The sequence below is a fragment of the Amphibalanus amphitrite genome, unplaced genomic scaffold (assembly GCF_019059575.1).
Source record: "Amphibalanus amphitrite isolate SeventyFive unplaced genomic scaffold, NRLGWU_Aamphi_draft 000139F_arrow, whole genome shotgun sequence".
Taxonomy (NCBI): domain Eukaryota; kingdom Metazoa; phylum Arthropoda; class Thecostraca; order Balanomorpha; family Balanidae; genus Amphibalanus; species Amphibalanus amphitrite.
Genome location: NW_024881634.1, coordinates 244,630 through 265,917, shown reverse-complemented (window position 1 = coordinate 265,917; position 21,288 = coordinate 244,630). Strand labels below are relative to the sequence as shown.

Below are 21,288 nucleotides of genomic sequence, written 5' to 3'. Positions count from 1 at the left end.
AAAAATGCAAAAAAGTGAGGCATTCCGTCTCAGCTGAGTGAAGAAACTACCGTTTTGGCAGCCTGGAGTAAAGGTTTTAATCTGCCAAATGAGTTGCCAAGCCAGTGAAAGAGGTGGATTTTTCACTTAAATGCTTTCTTCCTTTGTGACCCACAACCCCTAATTTGGGGAGGACAAGCTGCCCAACGGTTCCTGACCTCATGAAAAGTTGTGGGGCACCGCCCCCACGGCCGCAGAGTTATGCGGGCACGCTTCCCCACTACCCCTCCCCCGGTTCCCGCGCCTATGTATGAATCTATGAAATTATGTTGGTAGATTTCCGATTTCAATTCCTCGAGCTGGGGGTTGGGGCCAGGGGCTCAAATACATTACGAGCCCCTCAGCCGAAAAGCTGGGGGGCTCAGCCCCCGCTAGCCCCCCCCCCCCCCCCGGTTCCCGCGCCACTGTGGCTAGACTAAAAGATTAGTCGATAAAAAACTAGCTGCATTTGCTTCTTTATGCTTTCATTATTTGATATAGATAGGTACACTGCAATTTCAAACATTTTACAAAACTTTTGTGTATGGGATAGTTTTCCAAAATCTTCGTGTTTCATAAATCAATAATAATCACTCAAAAAAAAAAATGAAGGGGGCCCAAAACTTCCAGAGGGGCCCCTTGAGAAAACTTTGCACCCCCATCCAAAATTACCTTCCGCCGCCACTGGCCGTCGCCCGCTCACACACGCGGTCACCTCGGTCGCTGTATTCCAACTGACCGCCCGGGTCAGCCGCCGGCCGGCGCGGCTGACCGGCCAAGGTCACATCGGTGACGTCACCGTAGCAGGGGCGCCCCAATGCCCCTGACAGAAGGAACGTCTGATTATGGGACGTCCGCTTGGAAACAACGTCTTATTACGGCCAATTACGGCACTCCCGCGCTAATCGGCGGTCGGTAGTTTATTAATTTACGTGCGCTGCCAAAAGCAAACCTAGGGAAATTTGAGCAGCGTGATCGCCTCTGCTAGGCTCTGACACATTTCACACTGATTTCACGGGCTTCAGAAACCGTCGTCGTTTCTCCCCTCCGCTGTTCCATCGCCCCCCGGCGTGCCAGCGCGGCGCTGTTGGGAGGGCGGGGCTGTGGCCGACACCTGTGGCCTCCCCGCGTGGCAGATGAGGCCCACACTGCGCTGACGGAGCCGCCGGGATGACACCTGACCTGTAAGTACCTGAGCGCTGGGTGGTGGCGGTGGACGACAGGCCTGCTGAGGCAGCACGGCAGATGACGGCTCGTGGCGACGGGAGACGGGGAATGGTGCGAGGGAACGGTGGTCGCATCGCACGTGTGCGTCGCGTGATATGAAAAAGCTATGTTGCTTATCATTTCATGCGAATGTGTGTGAGATGCATGTGTAAATCACACACACATGGCTTCCACTGACACGAGCGGCCGGTGATGGGGATGGAAGGGATTGGCACGAGTTGGGGTCTGTTCGGCACTTTGGTGCACCCGACATTTCGTGCCGACACAACCTCCAGGTGCCTCTCTGCCCTTTGCAACACGTAAGCGCGCGTCATAGCTTGACATGTCGATCATCTGTCACCGGTTGAAGGTCTCTCGGGGGCGTTAAACCGATCCTTCCAATGAATCTGTGATGCACCCGGTGTCAGTCGTGTCACTGAGTCGCTGATGAGCGGAGATGGCACTCAGTCGTCCAGCAATGGTCCTGTCGATGCTGCTGCCACTGCTGCTGCTGTCGGCGACCGCAACGGCTAGCCCTCAACGTGAGTTCGTATAAAGAGAGTGTGTGCTTTGCGTCACGTGGGTGAATCTATCGTCAATCATGCTCATATGCATTTAACCCTCGCCGGCACAGGGTTGATGCATCCCCCCTAAGGTTTTCCGCAAATAACTCACGTAAAAAGCGACCAATCGCAACGAAACTCTCAGTACCCTCGCATTGATCAACTTTACACATATCCTGAAAATTTCATGACCCTGACCCAAATGACCTTTGACCTGTGACCTACTTTCCGAGACCATGTTTGGCCGGAAGCGCGATTCGGCGTATGTCGGCTCGCATTAGCCGCGCGTTTGCAAGCTTTTCGTGGTTTCAAACGTTCAAACATGTGATTTGATGTTGCTCCCATGCATAAGGGTGGATGTCAAGGTCACCTTAAGGTCAGGTCAGGTCAAGGTCATTGACCTTTGGTGACCTCGGTTCTCTTTTTCGAGTTTTTCATGTTTCTAGGCTAGTTGTTTAGCTGAATTCGAATTAAGCAGCGATTTGAACATTTACGAAGTAGTTTTGGTGCCTTCGTAATATGTTACGAAGCTGTCAGAGGCGGTTGACACATACTACGAATACCCGCCACGACCCCTACTGGTTGACTTGACCTGAGCTGACCCGACCCGATTAAAATGCTTAGAGAGAGACATCATCTGCGATCAAAACTAACACGATATTCGTGATCAGCACCCCGAAAAACCCCATAGCAGCCACACTTCACGACTTTCTAACAGGTCCCGATTTTCCCGACTTTTGGGTCATTGACCTGACCTGGTGGAAGATCAACCGATGACCTAGGACCTTAAAATTGGGTATCATCGGCTTCTTATCGTGACGGGCAGCACGATCGTTTTTTCCGCGAAGCTCTAGCTCGATCAGGGGCCAAACACGAGGGGGGGGTCGTACCCTTGTGCCGTCGAAGGACACAAAATGGCTTGTGCTGGCGAGGGTTAAAGTTGTAGGCATTCACCCGCGAATGACTGGGGTATATTTCCTAACTGACTGGGGGGGGGGGGGCTGTATAGAGTAGAGATGTCAATCGGATACCAACTTTTTGGTGTACCGATACCAAACCGATACCAACTCGGTATTTGGTATTTCAATCCTAATGTGTTTGGTATTTTGTTGGTATCATGAACCATCGCTAATGTTTAAGAGGCTAAGAAATCGGTAAAAGGTTGGTATTTTCCTCATGTTCCCAAGTTGGTTTGGTTTCGGTATTTCTCCACGGTTTTGGTTGGTAATTTGGTTTGGTATCGGTATTCCGATTTTCCGTAATTGACATCACTAGTATAGAGCCCCTTACTATCTTCGAAACTATACTGGCTCGATTTTCGAAATTAAAATGGCATTTGATATCCCTGTAAGAACCGTTGGGCACACCCTAACTTTATTAATCGCCAGGTCACCATTGATGTCAGAGATGAGGTCAAAGTAAAAGTTTTCAACATTTAGGCATGTTTATACTCTGGGCTCGGGCTGCCGTTTAACAAGTCATATCGAGCTCATTTCTAGTTTACACAAAAAGTCATGCAAATTTTAAGGCTTGTATAAGTCATGTATAGGCAATTATTTGAAACTCTATTCATACTCATCTAGAAAAGAGAGCGTTGCTTAATCGCTTGTGATCCCACCATTGCTTGACGGGAGTTTTTTTTTCTCGTCTGTTTTCAGGTGAAGTGCAACCACTACCAAGATGTCCGGACGGCTCTCTGAGTTATGGCGGGAGTTGCAGTTTCCCTTCTTGCAGGTTGATAAAGTGTCCAGGCACGAACGTCATGGACTGTCAACATAGATGTCCAGTTCCACCTCCCGGTCCCGGCCCTGTCCTGGACGACTTTGTTATAGTGACGAGCTGTCCGGTGAACTCGGAGCCGTGCAGCTCGTCAGTGGCGAACGGCCTGTGCTCCTCGGACGGTGGCTGCTCGGGCTCGCTCAAGTGCTGCCAGTTCGGCTACAAAGGCACCTGCCAGAAGACGTGTCTACCCGGGTGCCCGGCGTGCGCGGTCGGCAAGACGTGCCGCCTGGACCGGGCGCCGTTCCCCTGTGTGGGATCCACCTGCCCGGCCATCACGGCCTCCTGCCAGTCCTGAGCGGAGCGACGGACTGCGGTCCTCACGGCCTCCTGCCAGTCCTGAGCGGAGCGGGGGACTGCCGTCCGATTCGTCCCTGCTACCATCCCGAGCGGAGCGACGGGCTGCAGTCCGCACGGCTCCTTGTCAGTCCTGAGCGGGGGGACTGCCGTGCGACACGACCAGGCTGCGGCGATCAGACGGCGCAGACGGCTTGTGTCGTATTGCTGGCAGTCGCTGGTCGCTATTTCTGCCGTTTTTTTCCTTTTCTTTGTAATGTACGGGCAAATGTGCCTCTGTGTCCGCAACACCAGGCAACGAATATCGTAACCCTTTCCCTCGGTGACAGGTGACAGCTGACAGGGTCACGGACAGGTGACTCTGCCTGTCCACACCTGACAGCTAACCGGCGAATGACGCAGTTGTATAGTATTGGGAGACGTAGAGACGGAGTTGGATTTAAAACATTCATCAAATAAAGTTTGCACCCTGCTATGAGTTTTGTGAGAGCTTTAATGAACCTTTCGCATGGAAGATGAGGCTCACACTGCGCTGACAGAGCCGCTGTGGTGACTCCTGACCTGTAAGTATGTATGAACCTGAGCGCTGGGTGCATGGTTCGTACTTCGTCGGAAGGTCATTTCATGCGGAAGGTCATTTCATGCAAAAACGCAATTTTTGAAAAAGGCCATCGAACGATTTTGATAAAAAGTACATTTTTTTCTAGTCTGCTCACCGTCAGTTTTCAAATGGCATGTTTCGTTTCTTTTGTGCATGAAATGACCTTTCGACGAACCGTGGGTGTTGGCGGTGGCCGGCTGACCTGCTGAGGCAGCACGGCAGATGACGGCTCGTGGCGACGGCCGACGGGGAATGGTGCGAGGGAACGCTGGTCGCAGCATCGCACATGTGGGGCGTTCCACGACAAATCGACAAATAAAAAATTAAATTTGCACCCTCATATTTTATTTTTCGTTGAAAACTGGTGTAAGGGGTTGTGATGGGCGGGGAAGCCAGCTGTGGCAAGGATTTTTTTCTTCGAACAACGGTTTCCGAGATATAGCCTCGGGCAATTCCAGCAGGTCGCGCTGCAGCCCTATGTTTGGCGGCCTATAACTCAGAAACTATTGGTTTTCTACGATAAAACTTTATATGATTCAACTCACAATCAGCCAACAAACATTTTGGCTATCTCGGATTTTCAATTTTTGAAAATTTTGATCACGTGACCTTTTGACCTATTTTTCGAAGAGTGACCTTGATATTTTTCCCACTGAAAGTTGCGATTTTGTCTGATGACGATTAAGGCCTTATCAATTGTCATTCATATGCGAAAATAAAAAAGTGGATATCGCCCTGCGTTGACCTCAGGTCAGGTCATTTTTATGACCTGTCCATTATTACGAGCGGGAGCGACAGCGAGATCTCGAGAATAAAGCAAGATAGCGACAAGCGGTAAAGGGTGCAGGGTACAAATGGATAAGGTCTATAATTTTTACTGAGGTCATTTTCAGGTCAGGTCAAAGATGACGTCACAGGAGCAAAAAGGAAGTCAAAATTGCGGCACTACATATATATGAAGTTTTTTCTAGAATAACTTTCAAGGTATCCCAGCTAGGAACACACTAATAGCACCATCGTGATCCTCTCGTCGATTCGCATCGAAATATATGTATGTTGACCTCGAAAGGTCGAAAGGTCAAAAGTTGACCTTAGGTCACGTGACGAGCGGGAGCGACAGCGAGATCTCGAGAATAAAGCAAGATAGCGACAAGCGGTAAACGGTGCAGGGTACACACGGATAAGGTCTATAATTTTTATCGAGGTCATTTTCAGGTCAGGTCAAAGATGACGTCACAGGAGCAAAAAGGAAGTAAAAATTGCGGCACTACATATATGAAGCTTTTCTCGAATAACTTTCAAGGTATCCCAGCTAGGAACAAACTAATAGCACCATCGTGATCCTCTCGTCGATCCGCATCGAAACATATGTATGTCGACCTCGAAAGGTCGAAAGGTCAAAAGTTGACCTTAGGTCACGTGACCTAAGGTCAACTTTTGACCTTTCGACCTTTCGAGGTCAACATACATATGTTTCGATGCGGATCGACGAGAGGATCGCGATGGTGATATTAGTTTGTTCCTAGCTGGGATACCTTGAAAGTTATTCGAGAAAAACTTCATATATATGCAGTGCCGCAATTTTGACTTCCTTTTTGCTCCTGTGACGTCATCTTTGGCCTGACCTGAAAATGACCTCAGTAAAAATTATAGACCTTATCCATTTGTACCCTGCACCGTTTACCGCTTGTCGCTATCTTGCTTTATTCTCGAGATCTCGCTGTCGCTCCCGCTCGTAATAATGGACAGGTCATAAAAATGACCTGACCTGAGGTCAACGCAGGGCGATATCCACTTTTTTATTTTCGCATATGAATGACAATTGATAAGGCTTTAATCGTCATCAGACAAAATCGCAACTTTCAGTGGGGAAAATATCAAGGTCACTCTTCGAAAAATAGGTCAAAAGGTCACGTGATCAAAATTTTCAAAAATTGAAAATCCGAGATAGCCAAAATGTTTGTTGGTTGATTGTGAGTTGAACCATATAAAGTTTTTATCGTAGAAAACCAATAGTTTTTTAGTTATAGGCCGCCAAACACAGGGCTGCAGTGCGACATCCAGGAATTGCCCGAGGCTATATCTCGGAAACCGTTGTTCGAAGAAAAAAATCCTTGCCACAGCTGGCTTCCCCGCCCATCACAACCCATTAGACCAATTTTAAGCAAAACACAAAATATGAGGGTGCAGGGCACTTGTCGATTTGTCGTGGAATGCCCATACCAACTTGGTAGGCGTCTGTGCGGCACTTTGGAGCAATCGACATTTCGTGCCCACACAACCTCCAGGTATGTGAGTACAGGTCTCGCGAGGTTAAAGTGACCATCCCACCTTAACATTAGTTTTGAGTTGAGATAGCCAAATTGGTGGCCATGGCCTGCAAATACCGGTTTCGGCACTCACAACATCCAAAAATGCTTTAATTCGGAGATATGGAATTTCAAACTTGCAGTTTTCGGATTCTAAGGGGCTAATACATTGAGATGCCCCCTTAGAATTCGTGACGTCAGCGGTGATCTAACGATTTTAAAACCTTATACTAACATCTTTGTAAAGCAGTGGTGGTATATGCTATTTGCGCGCAACATCTGCCGCGAACGCCGCACTTCCAAAATGAAGTCGCTAGGAACAGCGGATATCCCAAAAAAGTAAACAAAAGTAAAAGTCTAATATCTTGAAAACCGGTGAATATTTTTCGGTGAAATTTGGTAGATATTTGTTTTTGCTCTTTCTGAATCGAGCGACATCACTTTCATGCCAATTCATTAACTTTTTTGAAGGTGGGAGGGTCCCTTTAAAGGGACAGTATCATCGAAAAAAAGATCAATGTATGGAGCTGATTTTTTTTTTTACTAGCATTTCTTATTTTTCTGAATCAGAAAAACATAGTTTGAGGACCGAACTCGGTGAAAAATATTTTTTCATGAGCGAGTCATTTTCATGAGCGAACCACCACTACAAGCATGGCCGCCACTTTGGAAGCCTGCGAAATTACTACAGAACTGGCGCAGATAATACATTATTGACGCTACGCTTACGCGGCCGCTCTTCTGATTGAGTTGTCGTTGAGATCGAGACTGATCAGATGACGTCATACATATACGTCATACATTGGAGGGAGATTGTGATTCAAGCTGGAGGAATTCCTTTGTTGAGCCGCTAGAATCCGAAGGAAACAGCGGAAATTGCCTACGACTATTTAATGAATTTAACGGTGATGAATAAGTGCGAAAAACGTTTTGGCTTTATAAAATTTGATGAAATGACCAGGGTAAAAGTTTTATTACTGGCGGTCAATTCAAAACGGCGCAAACATTTAAACAGTGAAGATAGTGAAGCACGATTCAAAGTGTAGTACACCTTTCGTACTTTGAGCGGCGATAGCGGGATAACGGTGTGGAGCTTCGAGGATCGGTCTTCAGTTCCCGGACCAGAAAGGTGGGGCCTATGCAATGTCAAATTTCATCAAAATGGTGATACTGTCCCTTTAAGCGGTAGGTTTTGCACTTTTAAATTTCCGGTTATATCTCAGAAGCTAATCGATCTACGATGAAGCCATTTTACACGATCATGGCCGGCTTGTTACCCAACAAGTCACTCGCATCTTCAACACTGAAAAGCTTAACCCTCTAGTGCCCCCGGTATCATATCTGTAAGTCAATTTGCAGAAAATTCGCCTGCTAATCATAGAGGTGAAAATTGTTGAAAACCCTGCTGTATCAGAAGTGGTACGTCTTGGCAACCACCTGGTGGCAAAATTTTTAAGTAATGATATCTCAGTTTTCCACCAGGTGATTTTGAAGAGGGTCAGTTTGTCCTTTGTTGAAAGTCAATTTGAGATGCAAGTGTAAATTTAAAGGGACCCTTCCACCTTCAAAAAGGTTAATGAATTGGCATGAAAGTGATGTCACTCGGTTCAGAAAGAGCGAAAACGAATATCTACCAAATTTCACCGAAAAATATCAACTGGTTTTCAAGATATTAGACTTTTACTTTTGTTTACTTTTTGGTATCTCCGCTGTTCCTAGCGACTTTATTTGGAAGCAATAGTGTAATCGCAAGTAATGGGACTTACTTGGAGTGAAGACTAATGTAGACGCACCGGCACACGCGTAGTCGTCTCCTGCAGACGGGCCCCGTCCAGTCCGTCTGCGATCGGTCCGTCTCAGAGTCCGAGTCCGTCACGCTCACTCCGCCCGCGTCCCGCACACTCCGCCAGCCCACTGGCGCGGGCCGCGCGCCGCGCGACCGACCCAGTCTGGTCACGTCCCGCCCCGGGCGACGCACGGGCGAGTCCAGGCAGTCTCGGGGCTGCGCACGGGCGCTCCCAGGCAGCTTGCTGGGGCGGTACGCACCGAACTTAACCCAACACCACACCCCCACCTGATCTTCAAGATCACTTAATTATGTTGCGAATCCACACAATAACCAAACTCGCAGCAGAAGCGTTTCACTTCGACTGGTCTCCGTGCGCTTCGACGCAGACCACTTTGCTCAGTCGCCCCTGGTTCCGCCGAAGAAGTCTCAGGCGCCGCTCCAACGGCCGCCGGTGTCAACACGGTCGATGACGTGCCAGAAGAAGATGCCGCGGGTGCTACAGTCGCCACACTCCCCGGCGCTCCACCAACCGCCACAGCCGGGTCGCCGGCCACGATGGCCGCCGAGTCGGGGGCCGCGACGCTCGTAGTGATGAGCAACGGCGGATCATCAACCGCGGGCCCGGCGGAGCACCGCGTCACGCCTCGCTGCGCAGCCGCTCCATCACGGTGCGGAGAGACTCCCTGCCGCCGCCGCAGATCTTTGACGTGACGGGGTACCCCGTCCACTTCTACCACCCATGGTGACAGCACGGCGGTTACGACGCCCGGCCGTGACCTGTCTGTGCATCGAGAGCCCTGCTGGCGGACCCACACCGGCTCGCCGGCCACCAAGCCTCTCACAGGCTGGTGCACATCCTCCGCTGCACCTTCGAGCGAGCGGTCAGCGTGTTGCACACAATCTCGCACACGGTATCGGTAGACGCCACTTGCAGGTGACTCCTCTTCATTCTCTCCGTCCCGTGGCGTGATATTGTAGATGTGCACTGCCTCCTCAATGGAACACCTCTTCCTAGCAGCAATCACCTTTACCGTGCAGTGGTTACGCTCGATGATGCCATTACCAGCTGGAGCATACGCTGCTCTGAATCGCAGCGCAATGCCCCATTTTGCCGCAAACGCCGCGAACCGATGCCCGCGGAAAACTGTGTCGTTGTCGCAGAGTATTTCACACGGCGCACCGCGTTCACAGAAAACTCTGTTCAGGAACTCGGTCACAGCTTCAGCGTCTGGACGGCGCAGCAGGCCCCATAGACAAAACCTCGATGGACCACAATCGATAAGTGACAGGTAAGATTGAGACTGATAGTGCGTGATGTTGATCGCCAGGCGCTCCCACAGCCCGCTCACCTCGAGAGACCCATGCGGTAGCTGAACGGGCGCCGGATCAATGGACTGACAGATGTCACACCGGGACACCACCAGCTGCACGTCGGCACGCCTGACGCTCCTCGTCACATCTCGGCGCGCAAAATACAGTGTTTTTTGCCAGGATGACCAGCTCTCTCGTGAACGTCCCTGATTGCAGCTGATAGAGTCTCTCCAGCGGGCACGACCACGGCAGCAGCCACAGTTGTGCGATGATCACCACGGAGCCACTCTCCCGGCACACGTGTCAGCGCATCGGCACGATTCTCGCAGGAACGCACCAGCGTCACAGAGACACTGAGGGACAGCTCCTCAACAAGCTGCCTGACGATGCCGACCCTCCGCCGGATCAGCAGCTCACTCTGCGCCTTCGTACGGAGCCGCGCGCGTCCGGTCAGTGCGTCACTGAGCCATCGGTGAACATTCACAGAGTCCGTGCGTAGCTCGACGTCCTTCATCCCCCATGCCACGGCAAGGTTTAAACCTCGGACTGCGGCATCTAGCTCCGAGAGGTTAATGTGCGAGCTCTCGTCTCGTCGCAACCAACTGGCGTCCTCGATCGCGCAGCCCTCTGGTGTCGTGATCACCACTCCTTCCGCCAGAGAGCTCGCGTCTACCCACACGACTGCAGCATGGCCGCTCACACACCACGGCCCACGGACCGGATCGCATTCCGCAATCCGCGTCGAAACATCCTGCATCTGATCCCGGAGAGCGTCATCTTCGACCTCGTCATCCCACCCACGCGTCAGGCCGTTCACCCTGCGCTTGAGAAACGCAGCCGCGGGGCGCAGCCAGCCACACACTGGAAAATGGGCCACGATTTTGCCGCACCAGGAAAACACGGCACGCCGGGTCAGTCTGGCAGGGGGAGCCTCGACCGGACTGTCTCGGGCCCACTGCAGTCCATCGTGTCCACTGGACACACGCAGGCCCAAGACACGCGCGCCGTCAGCTGCTCGCACGGGCGGCTTACAATCTAGGCCAAACCGACGGAAGTGATCGATAACGTACTCGGCATCGACGACCGATTCGTCCACGAGCGGGTCATCCACAAAGCCCAAGACTCCACGCTCCACCAGTGGGTCCTGCTCCAGAATCGTCTTCACGACGGCACGCATCACTTCCGGCGCTACGCTGAGACCGAATCCCATCCGCGTCAGACAGAAGCGCTCACCATCCAACATCACCGTCTGGAAGGGCCACAAACGCTCGTCCACGTGCAGCTGCAAGTACGCTCTGCGAAGATCAACGACGGCCACATTTTCTCCGCGTCTGCGCCAGCGTCTCAACTGCTCAGCGCAGACGTCGGCCTCAGCTGTGTGAGCCGTGATGTGCGAGTTGAGCTCTCTGTAGTCCATTACGGGGCGAACCTTCTGCTTGTTAGGCTGATTGACTGCCATCAACGGAATAAGTCCACGTGGAGGTCCAAGCCGCGACTCATCGTACCGAACCAGCCAGCCGTTCGCCACCCACTGACGAAGCTCTCCGTCAAAGTCCGCACGAATGCCTTCAGGAATATTGTACATCGCGACCTGATTTTTCAAGCATTCTGGGGCGGAACCAGCGGACCACTTCCAGGACACCTTCCAGGTCCGCTCCCGCCGGTCGAACTGCACTTTATAGTCAGGGGCATCGACAGAAAGATCGGCCTCCAACGCAACAGCGACACCGCAGAACACTACTTCTGTCGGGGACCTGACGCTGACTCCACCCAGAGCTGAGATCCCGTCCATGCCGAGGATCATGTCCACTCCCAGAGGTTCCTTTTCCATCACCAGCACCGAAATCTCCGCCATCTGTCCAGACGATGTCTCCACGGTGACTCGACCCACACCGTTGCAGGAGAGCTTCTCATCGCCCACCGTCGTCACGGTCACAGAGTGTTTAACAAAACGCTCACAGCACGACAGATGGATAATATTATCAGTGCACCCTGAATCGACCAGCGCAGTTCGCCAATGACCATCCACCAACAGCCGTGTGATTGGCAGCACGCCGCTCAGTGTCGAGTTGGAGAGGACGCCGGCTGTGACGCGTCCTCCCCTGCCAAGTTTCCCGAGCGTCGGGGACAGCCGGCCGCCGCTCGACACTTCCACAGGTCCAGCACCGCCTGCGGCGCCGCACACCTGCTGGCACAGTCGCAGCGGTTGCAGCATGGGCCTCGACAGCCGGTCTTTCAGACGGCATCCCAGTCCCCGACTGAGATGGCATCATCGATCTCAGACGGCGACGATCTGCCACACCTGCCGCCGCGAGCTGCGCCCGCCCATCACTCAACAGCGCCCTCGTCATGACCAATGCAGCGGTCAAGTCAAGCGAGTCGGCGCGCGAGCTGGCTCGGACGGTGTGACGCACCGGCTCAGGCAAACCAGCTACAAACTTGCACACCAACGATCTGTCCGGCATGCCGCCGAACAGCTCGGCCAATCGACGAAGGTCGGCAAATACACATCAGGGGATTCCCCAGCCTCCAGCCTCCGGGACTCAAAACGCTCAAAGGCAGCGAACTGATCCAGCGCAAAAGCTGCGTAGAGAGCCTGCCTTATCGCGTCCAGGGAGAACCGATGCTGCGACTCCATCCCCTGCCAAACAACAAATGCGTCCCCGGCTAATCTCAGCGGCAGGTGAGACTCCGGTGCAGCCCCCCTCAGCTGACAGAGCATCTCTGCTCGCGTGTACCACTCTACAACATCAGTAGATCCATCAAACTCGGGAATCAGTCTGGCATCGAAACTCATTGCAGCCACAGGAGCCGAAGGCTGCATGGGAAACGGCACGGCAGAGACAGACGTCAGCGGCCCGGTCACCGACGACGTCACACTCAGCATCGTCGATGGAACGGCGGTCGTCACACTCACAGAGACCATAGATGAAGTTCCAGAAGTACCCGGCGCTGAAGTCGACATCTTGAAGAGCCGAAATAGCTTGTAATCGCAAGTAGTGGGACTTACTTGGAGTGAAGACTAATGTAGACGCACCGGCACACGCGTAGTCGTCTCCTGCAGACGGGCCCCGTCCAGTCCGTCTGCGATCGGTCCGTCTCAGAGTCCGAGTCCGTCACGCTCACTCCGCCCGCGTCCCGCACACTCCGCCAGCCCACTGGCGCGGGCCGCGCGCCGCGCGACCGACCCAGTCTGGTCACGTCCCGCCCCGGGCGACGCACGGGCGAGTCCAGGCAGTCTCGGGGCTGCGCACGGGCGCTCCCAGGCAGCTTGCTGGGGCGGTACGCACCGAACTTAACCTAACACCACAAATAGTTTGGCAGCTGAAAGTGCGGCACTTGTTGCGCGCAAAGCAACATATACCACCGCGTGCTACAAAACGTTTTAGTCAAATATTTAAAAATCGTTAGATCTGCCCTGACGTCACACATTCAGAGGGGTATTCAAAAGCATTAGCCCCTCTGAATCCAAATGCTGCAATTTTGAAATTCAATATTTCCGATTTAAGGCATTTCTCGATGTTGTGAGTGCCGAAACCGGTAATTGTGAGCCAGGGACCCCATTTTGGCTATCTCAACTCAAATCTTATGTTAAGGTGGGAGGGTCACTTTAAGCATTTAGAAAACAAAAAAATAGTTATTTGGAAATTGGTATACTGTGAGACAAATGTTCAACATATATCACAGTATGTTGCAAAACATCGCAGCTATTTCAGGGTCAAAGATATGGACCCCTATTTTGGGGGATACTAGATATGATACAGTGGGCATAGCACTCCAATAAAACGTGTCAATTATATTTCTTGTAACTTTGCCAGCAGGTAGCTCCCCCACACGGGACCAAACGCTGAAAATGGCAAGAAAATTAATGGAGCCGTTTTTGCGGGGATCAAAATGACCCAAATCGCGGCCGAAACGCTAAACACCCCCCTAGAGAGGTAGCTCAGGTTGGGATTTTCAATAGAAAATCACAATTCTAAAGAATAGTGATTTGTCTTAATTGAAAAGTCCCAACCTTCGGATATTTTCTATGAAATTTTCGCCGCTGCAACATACGGTGTGCCAATACCATAGTTTTCTCAGGTGATAAGCATTGCAATGGCCTGTGAGTCATTGCAAATACGATGGTACAAGATGCATAAATTTGTGAAGTTCGCACCTCTTGCGCCAGATGCTCCAGACTATTTCGCTCCAGACTTAAAATATCATAACGATATTGGTACGCTTATGCCGCCTCTCATCCTTGTCAATCTTCTAACATCTAGCTCTCTATGAGTGGGCTTACATGCCTCATACATCTCGACTTTTCTAACGCTCATAGGAATATGGTTTTGCAACTGGTTGACGATGACAATAGTGAACCTTTTGATCTGCAGGACACTAGCAGACCATACCTTCTAAAACCACGTTAGGAATGACATGCTATCGCTGACAAGCTTGTTGATTTCAAGGAACGATCATCCGTGCGAGCATTTATAGGTACTCGTGAAACCAAAAATTGAGACTTGATGTTAGGGACAGGAGGATTCAGCGGTCTCTTGCACAAGTTCGACATTCCAACAGGGGTTGTGGACGGGCTTATTTATGTCTTGTGGGTCTATGTGTTAGCTGGGCATGGATGAAGACTTGCATTAGCAGCCAGCCAGCATTTTTCATTCATATTGGAGAACGATTCACAATTTGTTTGCGATTCAAATCTCCTCCGTTCATCCCAGTAGTAAGAGATTGAATGTGGAGTGGAAAACTATCGTCATCTTCAGAGGAAGCTGGCTAAACGGGCTCGCCATGAAGACAGACTCAGGACCGAAGGGCGTGGTTCCTTTGATTTCTTATCTAAGAAGTAGGCAACCATGCACTGCTGCCAGGTTCCAGCAGGTGCCTGACACCTGGCAAGCACTTTCACTGCCAGGTATGTCATTTTTTGTCATATATTGACATATGCCGCCAACTATGGTAGCTGAGTGTCACTGAACAAAAAGGATTATACTAAAACATGGATACTACTTTTGTACTGACCATAAGAATAAAAGTTAAAGTGCGGCATTGCATAATGCGTATGCTCACCTCCATATGAGGTCAATGAACATTTTGCAAGTTCCTGCCGATCGGTGCACAGTTACCTGTATGTATAGTCTCTCTTGAAAGTATCGCGACTCTGAGGGAAGGCGCCACCTGTCCCAGCCGCGGTTGAGCGGAAAAGTTTGAGAGCCGCTGGTAGCACTGACCGAAGCCTGACACGCGGAGGCAGCCGGCGCGGCTGGCCGAGGGGAGTGATTGCGGACGGCGGAGGGATGGGGGGAGCTGGGACTCGCCGTCCGGTAACTGGTGATGGCAGTAAGCATGTGGTCAACGGAATCCATCCTTGCAGAGGATTTGTTGAGATTTGTTTCATGGCAAAGTTGACAATTTGACCCGTCATCGGCACGACTGTCACATATTTTTTGGTAAAATCCGGAAACCCGTGCCCAAATACCCAAAATATCATCAGTTGCACCCGCTAACAGCATGCATCCGTGCTTGCACATGCACCAGCGAGCGGACTTAAAAACAAGAATTATCGCTAGCCAACTCGCCAATTCGCTCTGTAGCCATTTAGTCCTATATTTAAAGCTCTCTTTTCAATGAGCCGGTAAGTGAACGGCGACAAGAAAGAAAAGAAATGCTGTTCAGCCGTGTTCTTTTTAAAAGCTTATTTGATGTCAGGCTTCCCCCCCCCCCTCATGACCTGTTTAGGTCATTCAGAAGGCCTCATCACAGTAGGGTTATGGCGGAACTATGCTTCGTTGTGATTTTACGCGTCACGCACACTGAGTGATTGGCGCCCAGTAAGGCAGACCAATGAGCGCCCGGCTGGTGAGCCCAAGAGACACCGGTATCCGCCTGGGGCGGTGGACGGAGTCAGGGGAGAGCGATACGAGCATGACCTTTGGCCGGCCTCCGCCTGTTTTGACCCAGTTGTCAGCCGCTGGGGCCTGCGTCATATAGCAGTTTTCCTTCTACCGCTGGCGTAAAATCGTGTTACAGCGTACTCTTTATGATACAGGCCATGACCTCACTGCTGGGGCCCTCAAACTGAATGGAATAGTTCGCTGAGCCGCCGCAGCCCAGGACGCGATACTTTCAAGAGAGACTATACCTTTGTTGTCTGACACGTAAGTACAACGGTTACCGCACTGGTCAGTGCGCGACTGTTATACTGACGCTGATGACATCAGGACCGCACGACCAGTCAAAGTACTAACTGACGATTCACAGGCTGAGGGTTTCAGTCACCCGAGATTGTCCGGCTTTCATGAAGATAAACCAACATCGTCTTTGGCATTGATTCCGGTCCGTCGGCAGGCTGTCCAGCATTTTGCATCAGAACTGCTTCACTTCAACCACTTACCGCGAGCCAACTGTAATGTCTTCATTTCTATATCAAGTATGCATAACGCATCTACGTTTGAGAAGCATGGCCCACATGTCTGAATTATGAAAAAAAATTGCACAAGTGCAACGCGCTGTATCGTGGAAATTGAAGGAATAGAAGGCACTCGTAAATAGATGCCTATGGTTAGCGTTGTTCCCTAAGCACCGACTGAAAGGACATTTTGATACAAGAAGAATGCCAATGAAATATTAAGAAAATGTTCTGATAAAAGGTGCACAGTAAAGGATGTCTTGTTGGAATTTTACACATTTTAACTGCCACTTTTATCACTGAAATTTTTAATAATATATATTTTCTCATCTATGTCTTCACTTCCTTCTGTGTGGTCTGATACCACTAAAAATTAGCAAGTGGAATGCCCAATGTATCATATTTGATACCGTAAACGGGGGTGACTTTCCCTCGCCGGGTGACTTTGCCATGCTTCTCGAAAAATGCTTTAGGGAGATCTCCCATGATATTTTATGAGGAATGTAGTAATGTTTTATGCACAAATGAAAGGTAATTGATGGGCCTCCCAATATAACTAACACTGTTAGGTAAGTTACCACTAAATACCTAACTGAGCTCCATTTTATTGGAGTCATTGAAATCGTCAAATTTGAAGAGTTCCAAACTTTTTATTATCTAACCATGTCTTAAACCACCTGCGATGCTGAAGCTTGGTATGGTTGATCATGACAAGGCTGTTAAGTTAGCATATCCAACAAAACTGGCATTTGTCACTTCATTTAGCTAAAATTTTTGGTGGCGATTTTTCCAAGTGAATAGCAGGCCACATGGGGTGACTTTGCCACCATGTTATTTATGCAAAAATTGAATCCTTATCCGATGCAATTCAAAATAATCTTTAATGTAGCATCATTTTGATCTCCAAACTGGTTTTTAAAAAAGTGAGAGTTTATACGTTTAAAATTAGCACAGGAATGCACAGTGGGAGTATAGAAAGGCAAAAATTACCAAACTCAAAAAAATGGATGAAGCTGGGCCCAACTTTTCAGCACATTCATGATCATCTACAACTCCTGAGTTTGCCAGTAAGACTAGCTGAAGAAATCGGTATCATTTTATAGATCAAAACGCTGATAATAAGGGTGCCGGTAAGTTGCCGCAAGAACGTCTTCTTTCTGTTTCTCTCAATGCCACTGCAGGAATGTGGCACGGTCCTAGAGTACCGATACAATCATATTTTTGCTTATTTATCTATTCTGAACCTTTTTTAGTTTCTATTTACTATCAATGTCAATAATTTTCAACCAATATACTGTATTATAAAAGTAATGTATCTCTCCTTTTATGTACATCATTTAAGAGCAAAAAAACTTTGAATTGCTTCATTTTTTCCTATTAAACAATTAAAGATGGTTGCCCTCCCCCATACAATGGAACAAAAATGCTTAAAAATTATTTGCGAGCGTTAAACAACCATTTTTTGACATAGTGGCAAAGTCACCCCTTTTTCAGTTTAACTTTGCCACGACTCGTTTTCTTTAAAAAAAAATCATTTTTAGGCAAGATATAAAAACGATAATAGCAAAACCAAAACAGCTAATCTTCATCCGTGTTTTGAACATAGAGTCATCCCAACAAGTTAAGAAGTGTAAAGAATACAAGCGTCTAAAGTTGAAAACATGGCAAAGTCACCCCCGTTTACGGTACAAAATTTATTTCCGAAATTTGAACTGCGAAAAAATATTTGACATCAGATTTCGAACAAGGGACCCAAAATGAATCATATGTCACAAGGTGTTAATTTTAGGAACCGTGGAACTATGTGTGGGCATTAGAGGGTTAAGACGACGAAGATATAGCCTGAAGTACACTAAATTTTCTAGGTGCAAAACCTACCGCTAAAACCCGCGAGACCTGTTCCTCTCTGCCATTTGCAAAGCGAAGCGCGCGAAGTTGAAACTTAGCATACCTGATCCTTGATTGAAGCCAGGTCTTTCGACACCCACCTAATTTTTCTAGATAAGGTCAAGTCACTGAGCTTTGACGTCATAAAAGAATGGTAAACCTCTGCAGTGAGCATGGAGAGCACGATCACGATGGTGCCAAAATCGCAGCTCTGCGACCATTTTTGGCGAAGTTATTTACGAACACCAAACTTGTAGGTACCCTGAGGCAGTAGGCACTTAACCCGACATAAGAGGTCACCCGTCGACCTAAGACCCTAAAATCAGGTATCCGATCGCTGAGTCTCGTAACCGCGCACATGCTCGTTTTTTCCGCGAACTTAAGCACAATTAGGGATGAAACAACGAGAGGTCCTACCCCATCTGCCGGACGTATGTAGAAAATCAATCGTATTTATGCATACGTATTATTAGACATTCTATTCATTATTATCTAGAAAAGACTAAATCACTTGTGATCCCACCATTGACGAGAATTTCTGTTTTCAGATGAAGCACAGCCTTCACCATATTGCCTTGATGGCTCTCGTCGGCCTCTTGGCGGGAAATGCCCTGCATGCAAACTTATACAGTGTCCAGGCACGAACGTTGTGAGCTGTGCACATAAATGTCCACCTCCCAGTTCTAGCATTCGTCCAGGAGACGTCCTGGACGGCACTGTAAAGTCCGACTTGGACGACTCTTTAGTGAGGAGCTGCCCGGTGAACTCGGAGCCGTGCAGCTCGTCCGTGGCGAACGGCCTGTGCTCCTCGGACGGTGGCTGCTCGGGCTCGCTCAAGTGCTGCCAGTTCGGCTACAAGGGCACCTGCCAGAAGACGTGTCTACCCGGGTGCCCGGCGTGCGCGCCCGGCAAGACCGGGCGCCGTTCCCCTGTGTGGGTTCCACCTGCCCGGCCATCACGGCCTCCTGCCAGTCCTGAGCGGAGCGGGGGACTGCAGTCCTCACGGCCTCTTATCAGCCCTGAGCAGAGCGGGGGACTGCAGTCCGACGCGACTCGGCTGCGGCGATCAGACGGCGCAGACGGCTTGTGTCGCATTGCTGGCAGTCGCTGGTCGCTATTTCTGCCGTTTTTCCTTTTCTTTGTAATATACGGGCAAATGTGCCTCTGTGTCCGCAACACGAGGCAACGAATATCGTACCCTTTCCCTCGGTGACATGTGACAGCTGACAGGGTCACGGACAGGTGACTCTGCCTGTCACACCTGACAGCTAAGCGGCGAATGACGCAGTTGTGTCGCATTGGGACACATAGGTAAAGAGGGAGCTGCATTTAAAGCATTGAACAACTAAAGTTTGCAGCCTGCTATGAGTTTTGTGAGAGCTTTGAATGAGCCTTTCGCTTTCATGTAATGCTGTAATTTCCATATAATTATTCTCAACGGTATTTATAATTTGAAGTTTTGACACTTGTCATGTACGAGTATAATACAAAGGGCCTTCAGTGAACCGCTGCAAATATGTTCTAAGGAGGTAAACAATAAACATGGCTTATTTTTTCAGATTTAAACAAAGGCTACCTCAGCCTATAGCCCCTGAATCCCAAGCCGTTGCCGGTTTGACAGCGGCGTCGCGGCGGCCGGCGCGGCGGGGCGTTCTCCCGGCAGAGTGGCGGCCTCCCGCGGCCCCCGGGGACCGGGGACGGGGGAGGCCGGGAGGCCGGGGGCGGGGGAGGGCGGGTCGTCCGCCGCACCGCCCGTTTAATCCCGGCCAATGGCCGCCGCCTGTAGCACCGCCGCGCGTCACATCTGAATCACAAAACGTAAGAAAACTGGCCGACCCTCATCAGGCTGAGTGGTTCGCGTCGTTACAGTAAAGATAAGATGGGACGGCCGGGCGCTTTGGTGCGCTGACTCGATAGTCGGGCACGGTCGGCGGGGGGAAGGGCAGGGGAGGGGAGGGGAGGGCTGGCCGACGATCCAGGCAGCAAACAGCGGGGCCCAGCGAGCTGCAGCGCGGCCCCGCGCCAGGCTCCGCCCAGCGTGGTGACAGGGTGGATGGCAGCCAGTTTACATAGGTGATTCATCTTCGCAATATTAGGTACTTACACACAGATCAATGACACATTGCCTTTTCAGGAACTTTTTTAAAATCATCACCTGTGACAAGGGAACAGAGCTTTGTTAGGGAAGGATCGGCTATACTGCAATGACCTTCGAATAAATAGCGTTAGTGAAAGTATACAAGGATTCATAATAATGCATAATAATGGGGTAGTTTTAGATCCATTGTAAAAATCTGCCACTTTGAATGCGGTCATTAAATTATTTGTCACATCATTTATGCACGGAATGTTTTAGGGAGACAGTTGTCTCCCTAAAATGTTGTGAAAGTGGCCTTTTCCTCATAATAGATAGGTAATCGACGAAAAAATGATATAAAGGATAAAACATGATTTCTATTCCTTTTTTTTAGTGAAATACAATGCCAAAATCAAACTTATGTATACCTACTAGTCATAGGTTATAGTCAAAGAGCAAGAAATCAAAACCATAAATCATCATCGATGTGCCTAATGTGTGCAGTAGCCTCGGCAATTGGCAATAAATTCACTTTTCTCGTGTATTTGTCAACATATGGTACGGGTTAAAAAGGAATAAAAACACTTGTGTCTAAAATCTGGTGATCCACACAAGTCAGTTGGGGCCTCATTTAGCACAATAGCATATGTTACGACTGATACGCACACATATTTCACTCGCTCGTTCGTTATTCGCTGCTCAATAAACGTCTCATTTTGCGTTAACTACCTATGCTGATCACGAAGCCTTATAACGGTCACGAATGATCCCAGACGCGAGTGTGACCAGACGCGAGTGTGACCAGACGCGAGTGTTGAGTGTGACAAGTGGCCAGACGCGCTGCCTATGGTGCCGCCGCAGTGGCAGTCTCGGCCATCTCTCGGCCGCTAGGCGAAGCTCCGGCTCCCGATTATAGAGTCCACCGCGGCGCCGGGAGGGACGGCCATCGAAGTCTGATGGAGATCCGGCGAGCTTCGACGATAAATCATCAGCATTTGTTGATTTGAAAGCTGCTGATCGCTCCATCCCGCTAAAATCGTGTCCGCTG

At 49.9% G+C, this 21,288-nt stretch overlaps 1 long non-coding RNA gene across 1 annotated transcript; it reads left to right on the top strand.

Moving 5' to 3' along the window:
• Nucleotides 1–1,622: 1,622 nt before the first annotated feature.
• LOC122382434 lies at nt 1,623–4,338 on the top strand. Its single transcript, XR_006256681.1, has 2 exons — nt 1,623–1,766; nt 3,446–4,338. It is a non-coding gene; the product is annotated as an uncharacterized LOC122382434 (long non-coding RNA).
• Nucleotides 4,339–21,288: the final 16,950 nt, after the last annotated feature.